The sequence below is a fragment of the Balaenoptera acutorostrata genome, chromosome 18 (genome assembly GCF_949987535.1).
Source record: "Balaenoptera acutorostrata chromosome 18, mBalAcu1.1, whole genome shotgun sequence".
Taxonomy (NCBI): domain Eukaryota; kingdom Metazoa; phylum Chordata; class Mammalia; order Artiodactyla; family Balaenopteridae; genus Balaenoptera; species Balaenoptera acutorostrata.
In genome coordinates this window covers 1503926-1520151 of record NC_080081.1, presented here as the reverse complement: position 1 = coordinate 1520151, position 16226 = coordinate 1503926, and the positions used below count along the sequence as shown (strand labels likewise).

Here is a 16226-nt window from a genome sequence, read left to right as displayed (position 1 = left end):
TACCTGGAACTCAGGTGAGCAGGATGTGTGCTGAGACCAAGGGGCCCTGGAATTCCTCACCTCCCTTCCATGGAAAATATTTGAGAAGCACATTGCAAAAACACACCTGTCCTTTTCTAGTTTGGCTGGGCTAGATCTCTGTGGAACTAAAGGTCCATAGCTCTTGCCCGTACGTTAGAATGGGGGCGGGGGTGTAGAAATTCACTTTAATGACCCCCTAAGCAGTCGTTCTTCATTGTTTAATGCAAACTGTGTTGTTATTTAATATCCTCACATTCTCTTCTTAGGACAGGGGCCTGGGGTAGATTTTTTCTGCCTGAGAATTCCATAATCACATGGTAAACCCTGTGATTTATCTGGGCACATCCATGTATTAACTCCCGTCAGACAGGTGGGCAGATGGGAGAAGAGGGCAGAATCGAACAGGTAGCAGGTAGAGTTTTCTCAGAGGTACACGTCTCTACTCATTAACTTTCAGTTATGTATCCATACATGTCTTCATCCTCATCACTTATAGATTCTTGCATTTTACAAGCATTTGTTGAGCACCTACTGTGTGCCAGGCCCTCTGCATAGCTACACAGGCATCATGTGGATGAGACACAGCATGCGGCCTCCCAGGTTTTGGACTCTCTTGACCTAAACGCACTGTGATTCGCTCACTGTGGTCCAGGCCCTGGGTGGGGTCTTTGGGGTCTAGCTATGATAAAGACAGATGTGGTCCCTGTCTCTGTGAAGTTTACCCCATAAGAGGAAAGGCAGTCATTGAACAGGTAAATATAAACGTGGCCAGTATTTCTTGGGGCAGGGAGAGGGGCTGTAGACCCCTGGAGCTAAGATCCCTAACTTAATCTGGGCAGTCAGGAATCTCGACCTTGAAAAAGTGATAATTTGACCGAACCCTAAAAGATAAGAATAGTTATTTCCCTCACTAAATTAGCTTCCAAAACCTGAATTTTTAAAAAATCGTATTAATCAAATAAATTAACTTTATAGCAGTGGATAAGTTTGTATCCTAATACCCAGGCCCTGTAATTATGAACAAAATTCTGTAAGAAAATAGGCTGTCTTTACAAACATAAAAATGAGTCCATGTAAAAACAGAACCTCGCACTGCATCTCTTCTCTTCTTGAGACGGTGCCGTTTATTGAAGAAGAGCAAGCCTGGTGAATAAGTAAAGGGAAGATTTAGTGTGCAGAGGCTAATAATAACCTTATGTTAGGACGGCATTGGTAAAATAAGTTCTTGACAGTCTGAGGGTGTAGTTTTGCTGGCGTGATCACTCGAGAGTGCATGTGGATTCCTAGGTCAGTCCTGATAAAAAAATAAGCAAGTGGCCTTTTGCTTGGCGGGTCGCCAGGAATTCTGACAGGTGCCGTTGCCCACATGCCCGGGGCCGTCCAGGATCACTCTGGGGTGGGGAGTCTCTCCAGGGAGAGCTCTAAGGAAATCCCGCCCCCCAGGCTCCCTCCTGACTAGGACAGTCTCTGGCACCCTGATCAGTTTTGCATCTCTACTGTTTTGCCTTTTTCATAAAGTAGCATAATAGAATCTTACGATGCTGTAGCCTTTTGAGACTAACTTCTCTAACTTAGCAAAATTATTGCAAGATCTGTCCATTAGTAGCATGAATCGACAACTGTTTGCTCTTTCCTATTGCTGCTCTGAACATTCCTGCAAAGCTACTATAAAATTCACATACAGTTGCGGGGGATTGGTTTTTTTTTTCTTTTTTTCTTTTTTTTGCGAGAACATAAGTTTTGAATTCACTTGGGTAGATACCTAGAAGTGGGTTTGCTGGGTTGTATGGTACAATCATGTTTAGCTTCTTAAGAAGCTACCAAACTGTCTTTAGAAAGTGTCTGGACACATTCCCACCAGCAATAAATGAGTGTGTCTGTTTCTCTGCATCCTTGCCAACATTTGGTATTGCTCCTTTTTAAAATTTTATTCATTTATTTTTAATCTTAGCCATTCTAATTGGTGTGCAGTTACTGGTATCTTGTTGTGGTTTCAATTTTCATTTCTTTAATGACTAATGATGTTGAGCATCTTTTCATAAGCCTATATGCCATCAATACATCTTCTTTGGTAAAGTATCTGATCAGATATTTTTATTGGGTTGTTTGTGTTTTTGTTGTGTTTTTTTATTGTTGAGTTTTAAATGTTCTTTATATAGTCGAGATAGAAGTCTTTTATCAGATAATGATTTACAAATATTTTCTACCAGGTCTGTGGCTTTTCATTCTCCTAACAGTATTTTTCACAGAAGACAAAAGTTTATTTTGATGAAGGACAATTTATCAAAATTTTTTATGACATGCTTTTGGTGTCATATCTAGAATCACATCACCAAACCCAGGGTCAAACAGGCTTTCTTCTAAAAGTTTTATAGTTTAACATTTTACATTTAGGCATATAATCTGCTGTTAGTTAAATTTTTGGATAAAGTATGAAGTATGTGTCAAGGTTTATTTATTTACTTATATAGGTGTGTACAATATTCCTAGTTTTTTTTTTTTTTTAATCCTTTCTCCATTGATGTTGCCATTTTATCCAAAGTCAGTTGACTGTATTTTTGTGGGCCTGTTTCTGAGCTTTATCCTGGCCTGTTGATCTATGCGTCCATTCTTTTTGCCTCTAGCATGATTACTATACCACGAATTTGAGTAATGTGAGGGCTTCCTCGTCGGCACTGTCTTGGCTATTCTAGTTCCTATGCCTTTCCGTATAAATTTTAGAATCAGCTTGTCAATATCTATTAAAAACCTTGCTGAGATTTTGATTGAGATTATTATAGATCAAATTCTAGAGAATTGACATCTTAGCAACGAGTCTTCTATTTCGTGAACACAGTACGTCTCTCTGTTAATTTGTATCTTCTTTGATTTCTATCACTGGCATTTTGTTGTTTTTAGTATACAGATCCTGCACATATTTTGTTAGCTTTATACTTAAGTGCTTTATGGTTTGGTTTTTTTTTTTTTTAATTTCAAATTCTAATTGTTCATATTCAAGAGCTCAGCTGAGCTGAAAGCTGAGCTGCCAGATGTCAGAACAACTGATTAAGAAAACAAGCCAAGTGGTAAAGGCACCTGTCGGCCTTCCATCACCTACTGTGACAGTGTGAGCCAGGGGAAGCACAGTGCCCACATTGCATTTAGCCCGCAGGACGGCACCAGCGGGGGTCGGGTGGACCGGTGTAGACACGGGGTCATCTCACTGCTGAGGGAGCCCTGAACAGAAGGCTCCTGTGTTTTACTGAGCTCAGGGGCTTGGGGGAGGCAGAGGGGGAAGGGCTGGGAGTGGAAAAGTAGTGAGTACTGAGTCAGAGCGGAGAAAAGTGTCCTGGAGATTTCCCACTCCTCCCCGACAAGGAGATCTAGGCAGCGGCACCTGAGGAAGGCCCCAGGTAAAGAGGCCCCCAACTAGGGGTGCCTGGGTGGGAATGTGGATGTGCACAGGAGCATGGCTGGCCAGGGGCCTGGGTCCTTGGTGCAGTCCCCTTGGAGACCGTGATGCATGGGCTGTGCCCCAAGTCTGGGGTGGGGGGCATGTCCCCTGTGAGGTCCATGGGTAGAGCCTTTGTGATTGCCATGGTTGGACCTGCAGTATTACACGTAGGGTTTGGGCCAGAAGCTGGACTCCTCAGCTGGTATACGGGAGCACAGGGTGACTCTTGTATTTTGTAGCCTCTGACCTTGCTCTACTCGCTTACCAGGGCTAGGAGCTTTTTTGAAGATTTTTTTTTCTACATAGATAATCATGTCGTCTGCAAATAGAAACAGTTTATTTCACCCTTTCGGATCTGCAGATCATTTACTTCTTTTTCTTCCCCTGTTACACCGTGTAGAGTCTCCAGTGTGATGAATATGAGCGCTAAGCGTGGACCAACTTAACTTGTTCCCAGCCTCAGGGGAAAGAAGTCAGTGCCTCATGGTTCAGTATGATGTCAGCTGGACGGTGATTGGAGACACCCTTTATTAGGTTAAGGAAGTTCAGTTCTGTTGCTTCTTTGCTGAGACTTCAGATCCTGAATGGACACTGAGTTTTGTTCAGTGCTTTTTCTGCATCTGTCGAGATGACCATATAAATTTCCATTTTTAGTCTCTTAATGTGGTGAATTATATGGGTTGACTTTCAAATGTTGAACTATCCTTGAATTCCTGGAATGAGCTCTGAGTAGTTGTGTTGTATTATCACGTTTATACGTCACTGGGTTGTATTTGCTAAGTGCTTTCTACTTTTTACATCTGTATTTCTTTCTTTTTTTCTTCCTTTACTGCATTCTCTTGGGTTAATTGGGCATTTTTTTGTGAGTCCATTTAATCTTTTATACCTCTTAGGAAAAATCTTAGTAGTTGCCCTAGAGTTTAAAATAAAATATAAATATCAAGTATATATTTAAGGGTTTAGTCCAGCCTTAAATAATTTTATACCCACTTTTGTGGCATGTAAGGCCCTTGCAACAAAATATTACCAATTCCTCCTTCCCTTCCTATGTGCTATTTTGTCATAACCTCCACTTTTACAAATGCTGTCAACACACAATACATTGCTACTATTTTTTCTTTAAACCAGGGGTCAGCAAAGTTTTTCTTTAATTTAAAGGCCCAGATATTAAATATTTTAGGCTTTACAGGCTCTGTCATATCTATTTCAACTACTCAGTTCTGCCACTGGGGCACAAAAACCTGCCTGTGTGGCAGGCAAACGAATGGGTGTAGCTGGCTTTGTAGTAAAACAAAAACAGATAGTAGGTCAGATTTGACCAACTGGATAGAGTTCTCCCACCTCCACTTCAGACCGTTTACCTTTCATATAAAGCAAAAAATGAATTTCAGTTGACTTTAATGTATTCTGTTTCCAGAGCTTTTTCACGTCTTTGTGCAGATCCAAGTTTTAGTCTGATACTGCTTTTTTTTTTTTTTTTGGTGGAACTGCTGCTGACACTGAACTCCCTCAGTTTTGGTTCTTTCCTGAGAATGTCTTATTTCTTCTTTAGTTTTAAAATATAGTTTCTTTGGGTGTAGAATTCAGGGTCAGTAGTTTTTCTTCCTTCTACAGTTTAAAGGTGTGATTCCATTGTCTTCTGGTTTCCTTGGTTTCTGGGTCCCTGTGCATGTAAAGTGTCTCCTTTCTCTAGCTGCCTTCAAGATTTTCTTTGTTTCTTGTTTTCAGTAGTTTAATGTAGTATCCTAAGTGAATGTTTTTGTTTTGTTTTGTTTTGTATTGTATTTATCTTATTTGGTGTTCTCTTTGCTTATCAGATCTGTGGTTTGGTATCTGTCATTAATTTTTGAGAATTCTTGACCGATATTACTTCAGATATTCCTTCTGCCCCATTCTCTGTCTTCTCCTTTGGTTTTGCAATTGTGCATATTTGGAATGTTAATGCGGTCCCACAGCTCTTGGATGTTTGTTTCTTTGATGTTGTTATTTTATTTATCCTATGCTTTTCCTCTTTGTATTTCAACTTGGGTAATTTCTGCTGATTTACCTTCAAGTTTATTGAGTCTTCAGTGCTTGTGCTGAATCCACTGATGAGCCTTCCAAGGGCATTCTCATCTCTATAACGGTGGATTTTTTATTTCTAGTATTTCCAGGTGGTTTTTTCTTATGCTTTGTCTCTCTGCTGAAGTTCTCATTTGATCTTACATGTGACCCACTTTTTCTATTAGAGCCTTTAACATACTAATTATAGTTATTTTAAATTCCCTGACAGATAGTTCCAACAACTGTTTCATATCTGAGTCTGGTTTTGACGCTTGTTCTCTCTTGGGAGTGTGTTGGTTTTCCTTGCTTTTCTCGTATGCCTCCCAATTTTTTCATGACAGCTACATACGTGTGTCAGTCAGCAGAGAGTGAGATGAGTGGTTTTTGTGCCTGGACGCGGGCATGCCTTTCTTCCTCCTGGACCTGCAGTGTGAGCTTTCCATTAGTCTAGTTAGCAGTTGGGTGGGTTTCTGATCTTCCATTGCTATAGCTGCCCTCAGTGAACTGCAGGCTTCAAATTCCTGCAGAGATCACTTAGGGGAGGGGAGGGTCAGCTGCGCGATGCCTATTTGATTCTTCATTTTCAGTCTTCCCTTGACGCTGACCCAGAGAGCGTGTCTCGCCTGCCCTTGCTCCTCTCCCGTCCCTCTCCCGGCAGGATTCTCAGAATTGTGCTGTTATTTGTTACTCGAAGCTCCTTGGCCTGGTGGTGGTTCTGGGTCTGGGGGTGTGGCTTTCTCAGTTCCCCTGCCCTCCCAGGCAGCAGTCCTGGACTCAGAACTGAAATTTGAAACCCAGGAGTAGGTTGTTTTGACCACCCCTCCCCACTCAGTCTCCTTTGCCAGCGAGAGCGATGAGCTTCCCCATGCAGGGAGGCCAGCAGACCACGGCTTTGTTCTCTGATGGGGATGGAGGGAAGACTCAGGTGGGGTTCCTGGCCCTTGCTCCCCAGTGGCTGCTCTCTTCTTCCCTGCATCGTCACCAGATGGGCTACTTCTTGGGCTCTTTCTAAGTGTTTCCGCGAGCGTTTGGTGGAGTTATCAGGGAAAGAACCTGCAAGATCGTGTAGACTCCCAGAATTTCTGCAGCCCAGGCTTCACACCGGGCTTCCACCAGCCCCTTAGCTCTTGTAGCTGACCTCCTCCTGGCTGTGTCTTGTCCCGTCTACTTGAGGTGGCCCAGCCTGGGCCTCTCTTCTCTCCCTGCAGCACTGGGTCTCCTTAAACCTTGGGCCAGTCATTTGCTCCGTGACCTTAGCTCCCTGGCAGGTTCAAGCAAAGCTGAAGTTAAGCTGACTCTTTCTCATCATAAGGGTGGGACAACATTCCTTCCAGCCCTTCGCATCCTGAGGCGCAGGCCGAAAGTCTCCAGGATCCTCCTTTTAACAGCGCCCGCAGGTGGGTCCAGGCACACTGAATTTGGGGATGTCTCACTCCAGCGGCTTGCGACCTTGTCTGCAGAACGGTTTTTTCGGAATTTATGGGGGTGAGTCCCAGGCTTCAGGGTTTGTAAAGCTCCGCAGGTGGTTCCAACTGCGGCTAAAGTTGGGGACCTGTGATCTAACCCTTCCAGAACCTGTTGCTTATAGTCTGGGCTGGTCACCCTGCCTTCCTCTGTCAGGGAGCCTCTAATGAACTGACGGTGGCTGTTTCTTTTCATCCATCCATAAAATGGAAACACCAGCAGCCTCCTGTCACTCTTCCCAAAAATGTGCCTCAAAAATGACTCCAACGAGATGAAAAACGGTTTTGATTTCTCTATTTGGCTGGTGATGCTTCTTTAAGCTTGCCAAAGGGACTGCTAATTGGTACCTGGTATTATTGTGTTCTCTAGAAACAGAAATAAAATCAATCTCATGTAGGCTTCCCAATTCAGTGATATATATATATATATATTTTTTTTTTTCCTTTACTTTCCAATTTCCCAATCTAGTCTTCCGTTACTATTTTTTTTTTTCTTTTCATGCAGTTGCTATTTGGCATTGAACTCTGTCACTATTGCAAAAGCACTGTGTTTTGGCATTTGGTTCCCTCATTCCTTTCTTAAGAGCCAACTGCTTTAATTTCATTATTGCCCCCAGAAATAGTTAGGTTCATTGGAACGGCTTGAACTAACTCTTGTCTCTGAAAGGAATGTATTCCATAAAACATCTTCATGTTTCAGACGATGCCACTCTGATATTTACTCTCTTTTTCTGTTCCAACCTACAGTCCGTTGTAAGTGTTTGGACATTCCAAAGGTCAGTCAGCGGTTGTTTTCAGGCTTCTCTTGTTTTCTCCTCTGTGCGTGTCTGGTGAGGCATCTCGTGTTTCCTCAGACTGTCGTCCTGGCCTTGCACAACGTGTAAAACCTGTGGCTGTCCTAGAACAGTGCTTCTCAGACATGCACATGTGTCTGATTCCCCTGAGGGTCTTTTAGATTGCAGAGGGGTCAGGAGGTCGAAGGGGGCCAGGCCTGCCTTTCTTACCAGCTCCCAGGTGGTGCTGGACCACGCTTTGAGCATCAGGGTGCTAGAGGAATGAAATAAATGCACAGAGCCACACTTTACCAGTTTCTAGAACTTTTTATCCTCTTAATTTTCCAAAAGCCCCAGCCCAGGTTGTAATGTTCAAATTAGTATCGTGTGATTTTCTTTCCTGACCGTATCCTGGAGATTTTCCTGCAGTTCCGTGAGGACAGGCCGAGTGGACACTCAGCGTTTGTCGGCTGAGAATCAGTGACCTGCCAGGGAGGGAAGAGGGCAGAGGAGGTGAGGAGACAGGCAGGGGTCGGCCCCCAGCAGGAACCCCCAGCCTCTCCTACTTTCTTTCGCAGCAGAGAACCGTCTCTGGGTTGATGTCCTCTGCACAGCCAGCTGGGCAGCTCCTGGCAGGGCCGCAGAGCGCGGGGGGGTGCCGGACAGCCAGCACCCCTCCTCTCTCCTTCCCTCCCCTCTGCTCCCGACCCAGCCCTCACTGCGTCCACCCAGCTCCGCCCACAGAGCTAGGACAGTATCTGCGACCTTGCTAGACCAGCCTGAAGATGCCTCCAAGGGTAGGGCCCCTGAGCCAACCGTCCTTGTAGGATCCCAGCTCTGACTCTCCCTTCCGGGCTGGGTCTTGGGGACTGTCCAGGTGCATCTTTTCAGGAGGACCAGGCAGCACTTCCCGACACTTCCGGATCTTGAGCTGAGTTTAAAGACCGTCTACATCCCAACAGCGATACCCCACAAGACCCCACGCTTGTCTCCCCTGTGGCTTGTCTTCATGACCCTCAGCAACCAGAAAGCCACGCTTGTGTCCCCTGTGGCTGTCTTCATGACCCTCAGCAACCAGAAAGCCACGCTTGTGTGATTCACTCACTCTCTTCTCCCTCCAAGTACCGTCTTTCTGGATACTCACTACAACGAGAAAGTAGATGACACCATCCTCATCTCCTATTTGATAGAATGGTCTAGAGAAAACTGACCTTCATTCACTAGTATTTCCTTTAAATTTTTTTTCAAAGCAGTTTGTTCTTTACTTGGTTTCACAGCTGTGAGCATGAAGTTATCACCTGAAAATATTGAGCTCCTCCAAGACCACAGTGTGAAAGGGGTGCTGCGTGCACCAGCCCAATTCAACCTTCACTTATTCATTCAGTCAGCACCCACTGAGCCGCCGTGGATGGGGAGGCCCGATGCCAGAGGGAGGATACTCACGGAAGCTTCCAGTACGATCCCTTCTGGGAACGGGTGACCGACCTACTGGGACCCGCAGACTCCAGGCGTATGTGCCCAAGGAGCTGTGCCAGGGGTCCAGACGAGGTGACCCCAAGGAGGCGGTGAGCAAATGGACCAGGGCAGTTGGAAGTTTCAACGAGGCCCCGGCCGCTGAGGTGTCTCGCCCCTCTCGTGAGAAGGCTGTCTTTATCGGGAACGGGCATCACACCTTGATAATCTGGAGAAGGGCAAGGATGTCCATGTTGAGACGACTCGAGTCCTGCTCTTCTGGCTGGCTTGTGTGCTGTGTGCGCTCGTGAGCTTCTTCACGTGGACCCCCTCGCACCCCAGCACTGACCCCGCATGGCACTCGGGTCACGCCCTCGCGGTGCTGTAACTCCATGCAGTGTGGTTTTATTCACGGTTGACCTGTGTCCATGGTGCAGTTGGCTTCGTGTTCTTTTGCTGTTATATTTTCGTTAGATGTCCATGCAGGATGATGGTCGGTTAATGGGATGATTGGGTAGCTTCCCGGCTCTGAGAAGCTCCTTGCTCTCGTCCCTACACAGCACACAGGCCCCTTCTGCCTTGTGTGCCCCGATGCTGACCTCCTCCTTTCTGGACGTCGGTTCCTCTGTTGCCTCTGCATCCCCCCGGGCTCACGTGGGGTGGGTTTATTTGTCTTTGATAGGGCGGCCTCGGTTGATAGGAATTCTGCTACTATCTTGTTATTGTTTTAGTAGTGTTGTTCTTTGAGTTACCTCTTACAGCACTTGGGCCAGGTAGTAAATGTGCACTGCTTTAAGTAAGGTGGCTTTACATTAAATGCTAAGAAAGAATCTGATAATGGCCAAGTTACGCATTCTGAAATCAACACTACAAGCACTTTTCCTCTATCAGCTCAGAAATCCTCCCGATTTGGAGATAACGGTGTGAGAAGGACACGACCCCGGCAGGTGAAAGGGCTGGGAGGGGGTCGCTTTCGAGAAGTGCCGCCCTGGGCTCTTTCTTCCGCTGGTCGGATTATTCAAAACCTGACGTAAAGATGGTGCCTTGTGGTCAGTTTGCCAAATACATTCACAGAAATAATCTCCTTGGGCTACAGTCTTGTAAGTTGGGCAGTTGATGCAGCCCTGCCCCGGCACGGGGTGGCGACTGGGTAGGAGAAGGGAAAAGGCTCTGAAACCACGCTTACGGGGACAGCCTGCTGCTGGAGAGGTTGCCTGTTGATAGCAGGCGAGCAGACCCTCAGCAGCAGCAGCCGGCGAAGGGCCACCTGCGCCCCGATGGCATCTCGCCTTCCCCGCGGCTCCTCTCTGTGGGCACTCCGGGGCCCCACTGGCTCCACCAGGAGGCGGCCCGGCTTCTGGTTGGCGGGGCACTCGCCGTGCGCATGCGTGTATTCAGTGACCACCCTGCCCTGTGTATCTCACGGTTCTCAGCTGTCCATCACTTGGAATAGCTCAGGGTACACGCTGCAGGAGAGATTCAGCCACATCCTGCCCTTAAAATATCACGATTCACAGTCAGCAAAAGGGAAAACAGATACGTCGGCCTTCATCAAAATGGCATCAAGGGGCTCACTTTCACAGAACGAAAAGGCAGCTCCCAGGAGGGGGGAAAATATTTGCAAATCATATGTCCAATAAGGGGTTAATGTTCAGAATACAGCATTTTACAGTGCTTTGTTTGATTGCCCTTCATAGATACTGCATTTTTACAAATGGAAGGTTTGTGGCAGCCCTGTGTTGTCAGATGATGGTTAGCATTCTTTAGTAATAAAGTATTTTAAGTTAAGGTATGTACACCGTTTTTTTAGACCTAACAGCTATCGCACACTTAATAGACTACAGTATAGTGTAGACATCACTTTTGTATGCACGGGGAACCAAAAAAAATTCATGTGACTCGCTTTATTATGATACTTGATTTATTTCACGGTCTGGAAGTGAACCCACATTATCTCCAAGGTGTGCCTGTACCCAAAAGAACTGAAAGTAGGGATGCAGACAAATATTGGTACACCAGTGTCTCTGGGAGCATTATTCACAATGGCCAAAAGATAGAAAAAACCCAAGAGGCCATCAACAGATGAACAAATAAAGAAAAAGCGGTATGTATCTACACGCGATGGAACACCGCATGCTTAAAAAGGAATAAAACTCCAGCCCACGCTGCAGCATGGATGACCCTTGAAAATACGACACTCCGTGAAATAAGCCAGAGACAAAAGGACAGCTATTGTGTGATTCCACTGACAGGAAGCACCTGAAATAGTCAGACTCACGGAGAACGAAAGTAGAATCGTGGTGAGCAGGGGCTGGGGGAGGGGGATGGGCAGTGAGTGTTTCCTGGGGACAGAGCTTCAGTTTGGGAAGATGAAAGCGTTCTGGAGATGATGCTGGTGATGGTTGCACAGCACTGTGAATGTGCTTCGTGCCACTGACTGAGCTGTGAACTTAGAAATGGTGACGACGTTTCCTTTTGTGTCGTGTATATTTTGCTACAGCAAAAAATAAGGGGTCAGGAGAGTTGGTGCTGAGTGTCGGAAGCACTGTGTCCAGTGAGATGTCCATCTCCTGACACGCAAGCCTTTCTCTGGGGCGACTGTAATTCATCTGTTGTTTTTTTTTTTTTTTTTTTAAAGGATTTTCTTATTTATTTATTTATTTATTTATTTATTTATTTATTATTTTTGGCTGTGTTGGGTCTTCGGTTCGTGCGAGGGCTTTCTCCAGTTGCGGCAAGCGGGGGCCACTCTTCATCGCGGTGCGGGGACCGCTCTTCATCGCGGTGCGCGGGCCTTTCTCTATCGCGGCCCCTCCCGTCGCGGGGCACAGGCTCCAGACGCGCAGGCTCAGCAATTGTGGCTCACGGGCCCAGCTGCTCCGCGGCATGTGGGATCCTCCCAGACCAGGGCTCGAACCCGTGTCCCCTGCATTAGCAGGCAGATTCTCAACCACTGCGCCACCAGGGAAGCCCCATCTGTTGTTTTAAAAAAAAAAAAGGAAGACACAGGATAATGAAGATTCTGAGGTTGTTTTGCTCAGATTTTGTTCTAAGATATTCTAAGAGTTGTCTCACACATGGATTATTGCTTTTGGTGTGGAAAGCATATAAACTGTGATGGAATCTTGGGTTGGAAGGGACCTCAGGAGGTCACCATCTCATCCCTATCTGCAGATATCGTCCCACTTAAATTACCCGAGGTGGACGACAATCTCTTCTTATGAAAAAGATCTCTTCATATTCCATTTCAATTTTAAGCATTTCACTGATGTGAGAATATTCTTTATAGATAACCTCAAACAGCCACTCTGTCCAGAAGAACATTCACAGGGCGCCCACGTGACAATGCCCTGTCTTGGGCACCATGGGGCCCAGAGGTGAATGGCGACTAGTGAATGAAGTCATACGAGGGGGACCCCTGGCGACCATCTTCTAGTCCACAGTACGGGCGAAACGTGAAGACCAAAAAGGCCTCCCGGCCGTCTCCTCCCCAGATGTGTGATCCCGTTTCCTCTCTTGCCTCCATCCAGGCATCATTTTCCAAGTGTTCAATACTGCTTTGAACCCTCCTACGTGAGCTCTAAGCATTTCCGCGGGACCTTTTGCTGTGTACCTCATAAATGAGCACTGTATTCTAGACAGGTGCCGTGGAGTTTAAAAGTAATGGAATAAATGCATATGTTACGCAGTTATTAAAGTGGAACTATACTGTTTTCTTTCCACTGCCCCAGAACACTTCTAGAATTTGCCACATTGACTAATTTCGTCTTCCGTTCCAGAAGGCCCCTGGTCTGCAGCAGAGATCAGAGGTCAGTATTATGGCATGGTCAGTCTTTAGTTGGGAAACATCTTCTGCTGAGAGGTATTGCAAATACACCTCTAGTTTAGAGACCTCAGCAACTCAAGTTTCTGGCAAATTTCAGTTTTCCATTTTCAGGGTTAACATCTGTCTATGTTCTTTTATTATCTGGTCACCGACCAAAAAATGTTTATCTGGGACAAGAACTGATGTTTTGGGGCACACAGCGGTTTATCAGGTCAGTTCGTCACTTTATTCATCGCTCCACTGATAACTGTTCCCTCTGATCCGTTTACCAATTTGCTTAGAAGATTCCCATATGCGTGCTTCAAGGCAGACAGAGCAGGCGCTGCCCTCTAGATGAGGAAACTGGGGCTTAGGAGATCCTTTTCCCAAATAAGCCGAACTCAAACCCATGTCTTTAATCTCCAAATACGTCGCGTCATTATAGAGCCAATATGAGCAAGAACTCCAGGTTCAAAATAGGTCAAGGATATGGTATGACATCCTATGGGGCAAAATGAGACCTGGACCAACCGAGGAAGAAGATCCAGTGTTCCATCCTGGGACTTCTGAACGTGGTGCTCACGTTTCTCCTTTACTTGCCCTGGCTAATCTGATGGTGTTAAACTATTGGAAGGAAGTCCAGAGAAGTGGATATTGATGTAAAGTTTAACTTAAATGCCATTATAATATGCAGCCTCTAGCTGAGCTGTTTAATCTATCATTGTTATCTGTCACATGGCTCGACGATTGAAAGCAGTTGCATTACCAATCCATAAAGCTGGAGCTGCTCCCTGGGTGATAATTGACCACGTTGGTATTTCTATTCACAGGTTTTTATAAAGAAGGTAAAAGTGGGTTGTGTCCAAGTAGAGCATTTGATTGTGTTAATAAATGTGATAATCAGGTTGGACGTCCAACAAAATGCCTCCCACGAGTGGCCTGGTGGCCCAGCCTGCTGGGTGCCTATAACCGTGTAAAACCCAAGGCCATTGTCCCCAAATTGCTGCATTTGTACAGGATTGTTTCGACTGTGCCCACTGGTGTTGTTTGTTCCCAAAGAAAGTTTTACATGAAGAGTCATGTAAGAAAAAGCATTTTGCTTCCTTTACCCCTTCCTTCCCTTCTTAAGTCAGTGCTGGAATTTGAGCACAGTGAATCAGGAACTCCCTCAAATTGCAGAGAAAACCCTTTCCAGGCTGGGCGCCCAAGGTCTGCCAGTGCGAGCTTGTCCGGTTCTCAGCCGTGCAGCCACTGAGACCCACTGGGGGAGACCCACCCTGGCGGGGAGACCTCTCATCTGGGGGTGGGCCCAGCTGGTGAGGAAACCCGGGCCCTGGTGGAGCAAAGCCCCGCTGCCCTGCTTCTGACCAACTGCAGGGACATTTGCTCAGCTCAGGGCACCTTGAGCTCCTTACACGGGGCTCAAACAAACTGCTCGCCGGAGCAGAGGCGCTGGGACTTGGGACTGGCCTTGGGGCGGAAGGTGACGGGCAGACACAGGTATGGACCTGCCTCCGTCACTTCTGCACGTGAGTTCTCAGACAGTCCTTCAGCCTCTTTCCTCCTCGCGCCCGTCTGTGGAAAGACGCTAACGTTACTCGCCGTGTGGGCTTACGGTGAGTGCTGAGACGGGTCCCCAGAGCAGTCACCTCTCAGGACAACCGCCCCGATGCCGAGAAGAGTTACTCACATTTATAATGTTGTTTGCAACTTTCTTACTTAGGTGTTGAATCTTGGAGGCCCAGTTCTCAGAGTAGAATACGGCAAAAGTGTGTGGTCAAATGGGTTATGTGGAAAGAGCTGGGGTCAGTTCTTTGCCCTTGACCTCCGGTGGTAGAGTGACCCTGTGTGTGTAGACGCCACTGCCTGGTGAAGACCAGCCTTGAGCATTGGGGGGCGGGGGTGGGGGATGGAGGTCAGTGTGTGGCACCCGGGTCATAGGATGGCCAGTGCTTAGGGCTTTCGTCACAAAACGTAGGCAGATTTGGAGACACCGTTTACAGCCCAGTAACATCTTCAATGCAGCAGACGGGATTCCTTGCACCTTCCTGGGGGCCGTTGGTTGCACTGCTCAGAGGCTCCCATGGGAGCAGTTGTGAGGCCTTTCAGGAGGTGATGGGCGTAATTACCACCCTGCCCCTTCCCTCTGCCCTCAGTGGCCTAGAGCTGCTGTTACATCCATCTGACGCTCGGGTGGGTTAAAACGCTGTGGTCCCAGTGTGTTCTCTCTGTTTTCAGAATCACGTGGGAAAGCATTTTGCAGCCTCCAGCTCGAGGCCTTTCCCTCCTGTGCAGGGAGCACAGAACGCAGGCCTTTCTGGCAGTGGATCTTCTGTCTATTTCTGTGGCTCCCATCACCATGGAATCTCAGATCCCGAAGCACGGGCTAAAAACAGAACCCGGGGGCGGGGGGGAGCGCCCTTCCCGACTCCATCACTGGGAGTTCTGCTCCTCAGAGAACAAAGCAGCAACAGAAAAGTGACTCCCTCTTTCCGGGGCGTGGGGAGGCCCTGCCCCGCCTTCAGACCTCGGGCGCAGGGCCGGCTCTGCGCCTGTCCCGGCCTCCAAGAGGGTGCGCTGGTCTGGGCGGCCGCGGTCAGCACCCTGCTCAGAGCCGGGCGCCTGGGAGTCCCGTTCATCCACGTGCATGGGGGTCGGCCAGGAGGCCAGATGCTGGGCTGGGGCCGGGGTAGCGGGACCCAGTGAATGATGCAGGGCCTGTCCTCGAGGAGCGAGCAGAGCCGCGGGAAACCAGCGCCGTGACGGGTGCATTGGGGCGCACCTGCGGGTCCCAGAGGCTGAATGGAGAGAGCCGCGTGAGCCAGGCTGGCCTCTGACCGGTAGGGGTGGCAGGACGCTCTGGGGCGGGGCAGGGCGGGGAGGGGAGGAAGCAACCGGCAAACAAGGCGGGTGGTAGATGGTGATGCCGTGGGGGCCGCAGGCGCGTGCAGCCTTGTGGGCGGGACCCAGGCTGGTGGACAGGGCCGCCCTCACTCAGGGCCCAGCTGGCCCGCGGACTCTTAAAGGGCTCAGGCCACGTCCCCAAACAGCAAATAAAGGTGGGGCTGGATTCTGGAGGTGTCCACCAAGCCAGCAGAGCAAAGTGCAGCCCAGGAAGGCTTCGTTCCGAGACGTCACCGACGGAACGCTTTCAGTGTCTTATGTGCGGGGCTTCTCCAGGCGGTCAGCGCTCGGTACAGACAGAAATGCCTTTTCCATGATGTGTAGCTCTCATT

The 16226-nt window shown here is 47.7% G+C and overlaps 1 long non-coding RNA gene across 1 annotated transcript; it reads left to right on the top strand.

The window, feature by feature from the left end:
- Positions 1-3306: 3306 nt before the first annotated feature.
- LOC103008053 (uncharacterized) lies at positions 3307-12882 on the top strand. Its single transcript, XR_452403.2, has 2 exons — positions 3307-3413; positions 12475-12882. It is a non-coding gene; the product is annotated as an uncharacterized LOC103008053 (long non-coding RNA).
- The last annotated feature ends 3344 nt before the right edge of the window (positions 12883-16226 follow it).